The sequence below is a fragment of the Oxyura jamaicensis genome, chromosome 6, assembly GCF_011077185.1.
Source record: "Oxyura jamaicensis isolate SHBP4307 breed ruddy duck chromosome 6, BPBGC_Ojam_1.0, whole genome shotgun sequence".
NCBI classification, from domain to species: Eukaryota; Metazoa; Chordata; class Aves; order Anseriformes; family Anatidae; genus Oxyura; species Oxyura jamaicensis.
In genome coordinates, this window is record NC_048898.1 from 4,453,834 (window position 1) to 4,466,110 (window position 12,277).

Below are 12,277 nucleotides of genomic sequence, written 5' to 3' on the forward strand. Positions count from 1 at the left end.
GATCCAGATAGATGGGTATGATTTGCTTCTGTATTATTATTTGGAAAGTTTTTACTTATGCAACAAACCTGAAAATAATCCCTCACAAAAATGAGACTTCATAGCTAACAAGTGGGCAGTATACTTCAGATGTGTTAGATTTTTCAGATACTGAAGTTTACTTATGATGCTATGGATTTTTGAAACGAACAATCTACATTTCTTATATGTTTGCTTTTTCATGAGGGAAAATCAATCATCCATTTTCTTATTTGTTTTGATACATAAAATGGTGGAAGCATACACTGAAGAAGCTTTTTATTAGTGTCATAACAGTTCTACAATATCACTTGAATAACCACAGTTGTTTCATCGTCTTGGTGGAACAAGCTGTGTGGCATTTCCTTTTATCTGTCTTAATGATATTTTCTACACATAGAGCAGTCTTGTGCAAGGGCAGAAGTAATGGGGGGGAACATGGTAAATCAGTGAGTTCTCTACCATCTGCTTTCAAAGAGATAAAACAGATGTTAGTATCTCTAACAGTATCAGACATCTTTTTAAGTACCTTCTGTAGTCTTTGAATTGAGAGATTAATTAAAAGTACATATCATGCCTTAATAATATTTCTAAAACCAAAGCAAAGATGTTCTAGTGAAGCAATACATTCTGCTTGTAGCTTTTTACCATGTTACCAAAGTTCATGCACAATGATGCTGAAGTTAATGAAGAAAATCTTATTAACCTTAATAGCTATCATAGTCTGCTTGAATGTTCCTATATTTAATTCCTTCTCTTATACCTTTGTTCCACAAGCAGTTTAATCTGTCATACATCATCAGTGCTGCTAGAGATTTGGTCTCTCTTCCTACTCTCAAGCTGTGATTTCTGCCTCCTTCCCTTGTGACTGAAGTAGCAATTGTAAGTATTCAGCCATATGTATCAGGAAACTGATGCCACTGAGAATTAACTTCAGAAGCAAGCAAGAAGGTTAGTTTTCATTCAAGTCAGTTGTCTGATATGGTTTGCCGTATGGATGTATGAGCACTCCTTACTGGCTCAAGCGAAAGATTGAGAAAAGGAAGTCTAAACAATGGGACGGCCACTGCCTTCAGTGGCAGTACAGACTAGTGCTGGGTTGAGCTGATAACGAAACACCTTTGGTTTTAGAATTTTGATGTTTGTTACCAGTATCACAAAACGCCTGTCACCAGCTACTGTGAGACATTGTGTGGAAGAAGTTTTTACTCCAGTCCTCAAGTACCATAATATGTGATCCTGTTTTGCATGGATAATCCTTTGTACCATCAGAATGCTGATCTACAGTGCAGTCTGTGGCAAGCTGCAGGAAAGGAACATGTACAAGAACATCCATGCTCCAGAGTTTTCCAGTCCTACCATCTGACAAGGACTGAAAATTAGAAAATATGAAAACCTTCCTCATTTCCTCTAGCATTATTTATTGGAATTAATAGATGTAGGCTGTTACCTTTTCCTGTTTGTGGAGACTGAAGTCCATCGTTGTAAAAAGATGGTAAAGCTTGTAGCATTTTTAATTGGTTGGTATACTATAGAGTCTTAATGCTGTGGGCCAGCAAAATGTTTTGGAAGGCCTAGTGCTTAATGCTCTAATGCAAATAGAATTAGGCTTTAACTTTTTCAGTAATCAGTTTGAAGGAAAATAAAAAGTAAACTATGACTCTTAGATTCCTCTGAAAATCTCATGTGCATTGTGACAGCTTGGCTATTTTGTGATAATACTTGGAGAGAGGATAATTAACTATGCAATGCCTTGAGGTTTTCTGTCATAGCTTTCATCTTCCAGCATCTGTTGTGTAAGAATAGAATCCTCAACAAATTCTTAGTTCATAGTATCAAAACAGAAAAAGTACCAACTATACACGCTGAGTGACCTCATCTTCCTTAGCAGAAGTTGTTGTGTTTCATTGTCTCTTCTGCTTGCCCCACCTGAGGTTATTGCATGTATCGGAAAGCCAGAAGAATAATGGAGTTTTTAAAATTGTTGGAAGGCATTTGTTGTAGATGCATACTGTGCAGAAAGTCTACGAATGTTCTGTAAAGGATGTATTTTTCCCTGCACCTTTAAAACTTGAAAGCCTTCTTCCTAGAAAGGTACTTCTTTTCTTTCTTCAACTTCATCATTTCTTGCGATAATTTTTCCTAAGATGCCACATTTTTTCTGACAGTTCTGCAGCAGAATGCTAGGGCAGAATGAAAGGCAGTAAAACATCATTGTTAGAGACTTCTAATAAAGAACTACCGAGTCTGTGGAGGAGGGTGGTCATACACTAGGAAAGTTCATAGTAGTACATGACAACAAAATAATACTTCTGTTAACAGCTTTATTTTTGCATGATTTTTGGAAGAGAGGGGAGGACAGCAATGAAGAGCTGAGAATATGAATAGCTATTGCATGAGGTAATATAAAAATAGCACAGATGGGAACATTTTCCTCTTGTTGAAGCAAGAAGCTGAAATCACACTGTTCATGTATGGTTTCATCTGACGTTGTTTCATGGCATTGAGCTTATTATTGCGATCAGCTGCTTCCCCAGTTTTGGGATGCTTTTTGGCTGGACTGTTGGATGTCTAATGGGGATCCTCATGGGTGCTTCAGCACCCTGGAGGCAGCTGGTGATGCAGATGGCAGGGAAAAGATGCAAGCACCAAGTCTGGTGCAGCAGTGGGGATGTTGGCGTTTGGCAAGGTTCAGACAACAGCAGCTGCCTGTGAGGAAACCTACAAAACCATTATTCTTGGTGGCTTTTTTGGTGGTTTTCATTATCATTATTATTATTACTAATTCTTTTAAAAGTTTCTCATGTGTTAGTACTGCAGTTTTAAATAGGGGTAGAAATAGGAACTGAATGAGGTAGAGGCAAGTTCAGTATATCTAGCATGGATAGGGTGGGGCTATACTGTCTACCTTCTGGCATGTGTATAAGACCCCATAAGGCTGCAGCTAAGGAATAAGCTTCTGACATTTTCTAGTGTGTTCTGTAGAAGCTTGCAAAGCAAAAAAGGGTCAGGATTTTTTTTTCTTTTTCTTTTCTATGTGCCCACCTTCTCCCTCTGTCAGGGGTAGGCTTCCACCTCTATCAGGGGTGCAGGGGTAGACTGCAGTGAATTTTGGGAATTCTAGCACGTCTCCCAAGAAAGTTTCTGGCCTGGAGACATGTGGTGAGATCAATCTTAGAGTTGGCAAATTCACATTTCCAATGAGCTTCCAAGTTTTTAAAATGTGGTTTTAAATGTTTCCTGTAGAATAGGAGCATCAACTTGAAGGCCGCAGATAACTACCCTTCTTGTGTTCTAATCATTTTTTTTCCTGGAAACCAAAATGCTAAAATGCCATTAAAAAGAAGAAGAGAGTTAACATGATTTGCAAGTGGCCTTTAGTATGCTACAATACTGGAATGACAAACTCCAAGTATATGTGACAATTTGACAATCTGCTACACAAACTAAGAAAAGGCAGTTTAAAAAAAACAGAGAAACTATGCACCCAAATGTGAATGCTGAATACATACCCTCATTTTCAGTTCTTTTATACTTCTGCAACATTTTAAACTGAATGAGAGTGCTTTAATACTACTTTTATTTCTTGACTCAATATTATGTTAGGGTTGCTGTTCAGTCCCTGAAGTGTTAAGGAGTGGGACCTGTATCAGGCAGGACATAGTTGGGTATGGCGTAAGGGAAGCTTTAGACGATGTTTTTTTTTTCTTTCTTTTCTTTTTTTTTTTTCCCTCATTATGATTGCCCCACACCTCTCAGCAGTACTAGGCGATGCTGGGACTTATGCTTATGAGTTAAATTACACAGATTGTTTTTAAAAGGTAAAAGAATATTTATTCTAGTGTAATGAAAACATACTTCTCTGAACCACTGTCAACCACTTTTCAAATGTCAGGAGATAGATATATGCAGGAATCTATTTCATTTCTAGCCTGGAGTATTGGATAAATATTGTTCATAGTATTGTGGCTTCCCCCTCGCCCCACAGTTCTGTTCTTGAGGGAATTCTTTACCTGTGTGTTTGTAATTCATTTACAAGCCTCTTGGCCAGTAGCTTGTAATAACCATGTAGAAATTAAATGTGCCCATAACAGCTGGTACCAAGAAGACCTTTGCTAAATTTGAACAGTACGTTAATACATTCAAAATTTGTTCTGTGACCTTTTCTCAGAGCTTAATTAAAGTTAACTAATACTATCAGAAGTTAATCTTTATGTAACCTCTAAAACTCACTCTCAGTCAACTTTGTCACTACCAAAACAAATGCCTCCAAGTGCTGTCCCTTGTTCTGCTTCAAATAATCTGAAAGGAGGAAGAAAGTTAATTAAATGCTAGTTTTACCAAAATAGAGCTTGCAAATGAAACTTCTAAAATGTTATATATCCTAGATATTTTAACCTTTGCATTTAGTACTGTAGAGATTGCTGGTTTTTTTTTTTAATTATTATTATTATTACATTATTTTTTACTGGAATTTTTGAATATATACCTCAAAGAACAGGTGTCTTAATCTTTTCTGAATATAATGAAAAATCTCATGGTTGATATCCTGTCATACCATCTGTACACCTAGATCCTACTAACTGTTGGTACTTGATAATGCTATTGAGATTATTTAAATTTTTCAGGATACAGTGAGAGAGTAGTATGCTGTGGATGAGACTTGCCCTGTTTACAGAAGCTGAGGGAAGTTTCATGTGGAAGTACACACTTGTCAGTGATCTGTGAATTTTTGATATAATGATTAAAAGATCTCCTATAACTTTTCCATTTCCTTTTAGTTACTTTCATTGGGGGTAGATTGCACTTCTAAAATTCACTCAAAAATGAGAGTAGATTTTATAAATAAATACAGATAAGTAATTCCTAATGTGTTATCAACATGATCTCAATTTTATGTAATATTGACTGAAATACATTTTGTGATTAAATATTTTATATACAGGATACTCAGCTTTTAAAGTTTTAGGAGCTTTTCAAATTTTGTTATTTTAATGGCTTTTTATGGCAGATGTGAAATCAATAATTTCATATCCTTAAGCTGTGTTTTTTGTTTATTTTATTTTATTTTTAATCATTGTAGTGAATCATTGTAGCAAACGAAACATCATCCTTCTAAAGATGAGGATGAAGTAGTCAATCATACTGTAGTTAGGATTGAAAAGCAAAGGATGGCTTTGCTTTGAATTTGTGCTCCTGATGCTAGTCTTTTCTAAGTGTTAGTTCGTGTAAAATGCTCTTGTCTTGTTTACTGCTCAGTAGGGGTAAAGGTGGCAAAGAATGGCCCGTGGGGAAAAGAAAATGAGGGATAGCATGCAAAACAACCAGGAAGGTAATTTCACTGTCAGAAGGCCATTTTTATGGGGACTGCAATCTAAGATTTTTGTGAAGTGTGAATTGAGGTTTTATATAGGAAAGACTTTCCTTTCAGAGACACATTTCTGAAGTTCTTGTTTTTAATGAAGTGGCTGCTTTTGAGATGTTGCGTTTAATTGGAGAATCTACTGCATACAGAAAAGGGAGTTGATTCTTGGGGTAGTTTTTAAGGGCAGTAGAATAATGGCTATCAACTTGAGTTTGTTAGTGCATCAGATGAATTATATTCATGTCCATCTTTGTAACAACTTTCTGAATAGGCAGGATAGTATGAATTACTAATAGCTTATGTATGGATGATAGAAAGGCTGTCTGCAGATGTTGACAACAGTGGAATAAATAAAAAGGATGTCTGAAAACTTCTGTATGGACATATGAACTTCTAAGGTATTACTAAGCTCCAGGGTAAGCAAAATAATTTGGGAACATTTATTCTCAAACAAAGTTATGTGTTACTAATTTGGCTAGGTTCTAAACCACGTGATCCTGGTATACGTTAATTCAACTTTAGCTCTTTCCACTTCACTGTACTAAGTAGACACTAGGGCAGAAGTAGACCTTTTTCTTTTTTTTTTTTTGGAGGTAAATTTCTGTAGCATAGTCGAGAAGTATTAGATTGAATTTGGCTCAGCTCTTACTCTGTCAAGTTGATGGGTTTACCCACTTAATTTTATCAGAAACTATGAGAATCTGGAGCTGCAAATGAATGTAAAGCTCCCCCTATTCAAAAAAAAACAAGCAACCAAACCAAACAACAACAAAAATCCACCCAAGCAATTAAGACCTTCTCTTCATTTCACTAGAGACTAATATTTTTTATCAGTATTTGCAATATCCTTGTATTTTTTTCTGATTTTTTTTTTTCTTCTGCTGTAGTATCTGTCATTTCATACCTTTTCCCTTGCTCTTTTTTTAAGTTAAATCGATGGGATTTTTTGGTAATGTTACTGTAACCCTGTGCACCTTCCATTATTCTGTTGTCTTCTTTTGCCTTGCCTTTAGCTGGATGACTTGTCCTCAACTTAATGGCCAGTCTCACTGAATATTGCTTCCTCTCATTGTGTCATAGGGTTAGATGTCTGTTAGCTTCCATTTTTTAATTTCTAAAATCCAGGAGTAACTGTCATATGCTCTGAGGCAACCCTAATGAGCATTTGTCCTCCACATTTTTTCATGGTAACTCATTATGCCCAGGGGTAGCTTTCTGAAAGATCTGTGTCCTGTGCATGTCTTAAATCTCAGTTTAGGCTATCTATGTTTTTATATAGCAATCAGCTGTTTAGAAGCTAGTTAGTAGGAGGTATGTAGGATTGTGCTATGATCGCTATTATCTTGCTCTGTCTTCGGGCTTCCTTTCCCTTGAGTAATCTGTTATTGTTCCTTTAACTTATTGAGACTGGCTTTGATTTAATGAAGTGTGTAGAGAGTATGCTTTATCTTGTGCTGGATGAGGACATACGTATGTACTGCAGTACAAGTAACGAGAATAAATGCTGTCCTCAGCTAACTTGTGTTTAGGAGTGCAAGGAGATATTTGAAAACTTAGTTCAACTCCTGGCAATAGGCCTAAGCAGTAGAGCAGGAGGAGTAACAATTTTCTGGTAATGTTTACCTGAGCTGTGGGATTTAGAGCACAGAAGTGTCATGTCTGGGACACGTGACAAAGTAATGATAGGTGATAATGACATTAGAACAACCTAAAGATGCTCAAATAGGAAAGAGAGAGGCTTTCTGTAACTGGCCAGCAACAAGTGACTACCCCAGTTTAGATCAAGAAGCAGTGGTGAAGCAATGACTTCCAGATGCATTCTGTTTTCATTGTTACTTGAGGTAGTTTCAGATAATGTTTGATTTATGCCATGAATGATAGTTAGAGTTAGGTAGAAAGGCTGAACTGCATAGAGCCTAAGAAATGGGCTGAAGCTATTGAGCTTTAGCTAAAAAGAAGAGTCGTGGTGAAGCATGTGCTTTTTTTTAAATTTAATTTTATTTTTTATTTTCTTTCTGCAGGAAAAGAGAATTTAAAAAATACCCCTTATTTGTGTGATCACTTGTCTGTTTCTTACGCCATATTGAAATTATCCCATTGTCTAAATTAGACGTGTTTCTGGTTTGTTTTTTTATACACAGTATTTTGTGGCTTCTTTGCCTTTTTTGAAGTCCTAATTATATTTTTTTCTGAAAATCAAAATACTAGCATTGTTCAAGTATTTCAAAGTCTTTTTAAAAATATTCATTATATTATTTCTTCATCAAAACGAATAAAGATTCTTGCCAAGTTTGGTTATTCTAAAATCAAGTAAAAAAGTGCAAATAATTCAAAAAAAGAACATGAGGCTGATCTTAAAGAAGAGAATTGTATTACACTGTTTGGATGAGTTCTCGTGCCTGTTAGATTTGAGGTGGATCGACCTCTGAAACACAACACCAGAATGATGAATGCCCCCTTTTTCAATTATGTTGGAATTGTCTTACAAAGACTCTGATGGCTCCACAAGTTTATACAACAGAGTTTTCTTGGTAGGTGCTCCTAATTTAATGAATCTTGGCCTTTGGGGCAGTTCCAGATGGAATCAAGAAAGCTAATAACATGCCTGTATTTAGCCAGGTTTTAGCAACCTCGCTTAGCCCATTGGTCTGTTACTTTTAGATGATTCCCAGACAAAAAATCTGCTCTGTCGTGGTTATGGGAGGATTTCCTTTCCTGTTAAAAAAAAAATAAATAATTGTACAAGTATTGGTCTTAATTGTCTTATGGAATATAGGTATTGTCACATGTTGTGAAAGCTTCATTTAATCAAAGTGGAATTAAGTCTACTTGTAATTGGATATTGAGCACAATTTACCTTGGAAACTGTAAAGGATGCTGTAACCTGAAATAGTTAATTCAAGAATAGCTTCCTTCCTGTAGAATGTTAACTGATTGAACCTGGAACTGTAAACTTCCTGGCTGGAAACTTTAGTTTATCTCTGTGGTTTGTGTTATTCGGGTAGTTGGACCAGATGATATGAGGATTCTGTGTAGCTTTAGAGTACATCAGTCTCAGTGTCAGAGCAAGCTCTGTACTGTTAGATGAAGGTGCCTGCCTGTGCTGTAATTTTTGCTTTTAGTGAAGGTTTCAGGGCTTTATTTCCAGACATATCTGGAGTCCATCTGGATTTCTCAATTCACCTATTTAATAAAGTTGACTACATTCTGTAGCAGTTTTGGTTGTTCTCCCAAGCAGTTTCCTGTTTTTTATGTTTTTCAGGATAAAAATCTTATGGTTTTTATGGTACTGAAACAGCTTTTTATATAGTCATATCACTTTTTTTTTTTTTTTTTTTTTTTTTTGGCAGAGCCAGTCCCCTGGTAAATCAACTGAAACAAAAACAAATAGGAAGAAAAAGACTTGATTGTATTCAACAAGAAATAGGGTTTGACTTTCAGATAGCTTATCATTTGAAGCTTGAACAGAAAAAAATAGAAATTACTTGTACAGTATCTGAGTCTTGATGGACCCATTTTGTAATCAAAACTGTTCAGTTACTGTGATGAATGCAAACGGGGTCAATGTGACCTAAGAATTACTGAGGTGAAATACTGAGCTTCTAGCTGAGAAGATCAAGCATGAGAGGGAATGAACACAGCAAAGTCTCATCTTAGACAAATGTGGTAACTTTAAGAGAGTGTTAGAGGAGCTGCTGTAGGACTGAACAGAAAGGGGCTTTTGTGTTTTGTATTACACCGCTGAAGGTTACTGTGCCTTTGATATTGTTGTCCAAATAAAGAACAGTGAAATTACTACTTAAATGCAGCTATGGAGCATCCATGACGTGATCAGATTTATAGGTGATTTTGGCTTAATGAATGCAGAGTCTATTTAATTGGGTACTAGTACTTGGTTGAAGTTTGTTCCATCTTTGTAGCTTATTTCTTGGACTCATTGGGCAGCAGACACTGATACAGTTGTACAGCTATTGTACTCAATGCTTTATTGCTAGCATGTGTTGTAGATCAGTTGTTGAGGTGCATGGAAGAGAGCAGTACCAATATTTGCCCATTGTGCAGAAGTTTGTGTGCTGCAAAGCCTGGCTCCCCAAGGACTCACCTGAATTCAGCACCTGAATTAGAATCTTTCTGAAAGCGTTAGGTGTCCGGCCATCACAGTATGGTTGAACAGTTGGTTCTGAGAGCAGAGCAATATAGGCAGGAGATACCTGCTCTTGCTGTGTTACCTGAGTGGTAGTAAAGAAGTGGTTTTTGTTGCTTTGTTTTTCTCCCCTCTAATGTTTTTTCTTTTGAAGAGAGTGAAGAGATATTCATTTCTACAAGAGATAAGAGCATATTTTGCATAGCCCTTCATTTTATGGAGGACTCTTTTCTAGGAGCAGTGCCTGTGTATACTGAAGCAAGCAAGTAAAGAACAGAATGGGATATCAAGAAAACACGATGGGCTCTCTTCAGCATTCTTGGCCACCTCGATTAGACTGGGAATGAGATCTATTTATATTTTTAACACCTGTTGGATTTCCCTCTGAGTGGAGTTAGTACTAAAATATGTGTGTCTAATTTCGCATTAAAATTCTGGCATAAGTTAATGTTTTCCTAGTGTTAAAAGCAGTTATTTTCCTCAATTGTTGAGCGAGCCTTACTGCGTTATTTTAACAGACAACCATTATTAAAAAACACTTCCTTTGCCAATGGAAAAACAATATTAAAGCTTCATAATTACATATAGTTGAATGTTAAAATATGTTCAGAGTCAAGTATTATATTTCAAATATTAGTATCTGTAAGTAAGATGGTGAATTAGCTTAGTTTTGAAATGAAGTAGATGTGAGCTTTAACTGTTGTAGAAAGCAAATCTAAAGCTATTTTAATGGGGGAAAATAATAATGATACTTAATAAACGTTTACATTTAAGGGCTTTAGTTAGACAACATAAATAAAATATGTTGGACAATAGTTAATCTTTTTTTTTCTTCAGTGAACTAAAATATCCAGAAAGTTGTGCATCAGAATCAAACTCCAGAAACCTGAACATCTTTAGAAGATTTCAGTTAGCTCTGGGTTAAACAGCATTACTTTGCATAAAGTGAAGTTCTGTATTCTGAACATAACTTTCAGTGAGCGTTGTGGTTTAATATAGGCTATTATCAGATTTTATTTTGGTATGGAACTCACTTGAGGGGTAAATGAAACCTTAAATCCTTTGTGTGCTGCTTTCAGTTCTTGGCAGTCTGACACCTCAAAGACTTGTGTGTCAAGAATGAGAACAGTTTGTAAAAAATTGGTGTTACTATTTAAAACTCTGATTATTTTTTTTTCTAGCAGTACATGTCATTCTCGTAAGTTCAAGATCATTTATTTGTGTAAATAGATAATGTAGTTATGGGTAGATGATAACTGTACTACGTCTTGGTTTTCATGTTTTCTGCATAAAGTTTATCTATATATCCAGGCTGGATGTGGCTCATGGCAACATGCTCTAGTGGTTGGCAACCCTGCCCAGAGCAGGGGGGTTGAAACTAGATGTCCTTTTCAACCCAGGCTGTTCTATGGTTCTATAAATATTAAATTAGAAAACTCAGATGCAGTGTGCTCAGTAATGAGTAACTTCGAGATTGTCTTTATTACCTTACATCATACCTTTTTTCTTCCTATTCTGTATGTATTATTTTTTACCTTCATATTCACTCTTTATTTCATGAGAATCTTGCGTTATGCTACTATACGTAATTAGCAGAACATTTTTTCAGCCTTTCTTTTTTTTAAATTTGTGGCACTATGTTCAATTCACAAGATATTAATAAAAAACTTTTTTGAAGTGAGAAATAGTAATTTTCTTGCCTTTTTATTTATTTATTTAGCACAGATCTCTATTGTTAGGTATTATTTTCATGAGTCTGCTATGAAGTTGACTACATGTGATACATGTGGAAGTGTTAATTTTATTGTAGTATATATATTTTGTATTGCATGTTTTTGTAAGAGGCTGAAAAAGAGGTTGGAAGACAACCTGTTGATTGATGCAGCTGATGCATTACAGGCCAAATTGGAATTGTGCTTTCCCTGAAAGCATCTTGGTATGAAGCCTGCAGGCTGGGACAGCAGGCAGCTGAGATACTGAAAGCAGGGATCTGTGACATAAGCATGGAGTGAGAAACTAGAGAAGGGAGCAAAGGGCTTGCCTATAAGGAGAGAAATGAGCTCTTGACCAAGGTTTTGTGATGCTAAAAATATTACTTTCACAGGGACTGTGAAGAGTGTGGAGCAATTTGTACAGTTGAGGAAGCCACTAAGAGTTTTTGGAATAGAAAACTAGGCTGTGAAGATGCAGAGATAAGTGATGGTATTAGGTTTCAAGGGTTTTTTAATTAAATTGTCTACTGAGATGATCTGAGTTTTTTTATTGGAGAACCTGTGGAGAACTAAAACCTTGCTTGAGCTTACTGCGTAAGAGCAGAAGGATAAATTCTCCTGTTCGCTTTCCTTTGGCAAAAATTGGAAAAGTTTGGTATCATTTGGTTTGTTTCTTCACAAGAAAAATGTGTGTCAGTTCTAACTGAAGAGTTTGCTGGAATCAGAAACCCCTTTACTGAGTATTTAATATTTATTGCAGAAGTGGCACAGGGTACAAAATCTTAAGTATCTGTTAATTTTTAAGTGCTCACTTCATGTCTGAATTCTCTATTAATTTTCAAGATTGTGCAGTCAGTACTTAGAGTGCTTATTGGCTAAAAGCTAAGCCTGTCCCTTGTCCCAGAGACCCACCTCCTTCCTCATTTGACTAGCCTCCTTTGAACCCTGTGGTGATCTTTTCTATTGCATTCTGCTCCAGATCTGCTTTGAGTATTGATCTAATTCTTTTTTATGACCTTATCTAACCTCAATGTGACC

The 12,277-nt window shown here is 36.1% G+C and overlaps 1 protein-coding gene across 13 annotated transcripts in view; it reads left to right on the forward strand.

Annotated features, from left to right (window-relative positions):
• The window catches only part of CTNNA3 (catenin alpha 3), a 457,011-nt gene that overhangs the window by 298,006 nt on the left and 146,728 nt on the right, over positions 1-12,277 (forward strand). The window contains exon 1 of one of the 13 annotated variants that reach the window (XM_035330611.1): positions 5,328-5,350. The exons of the other annotated variants lie outside the window; for them this stretch is intronic. The gene's annotated coding sequence lies outside the window, so the exon portion shown is untranslated. Of the gene's footprint in view, positions 1-5,327; positions 5,351-12,277 lie in introns of those variants that run through there. 13 annotated transcript variants of the gene reach the window in all.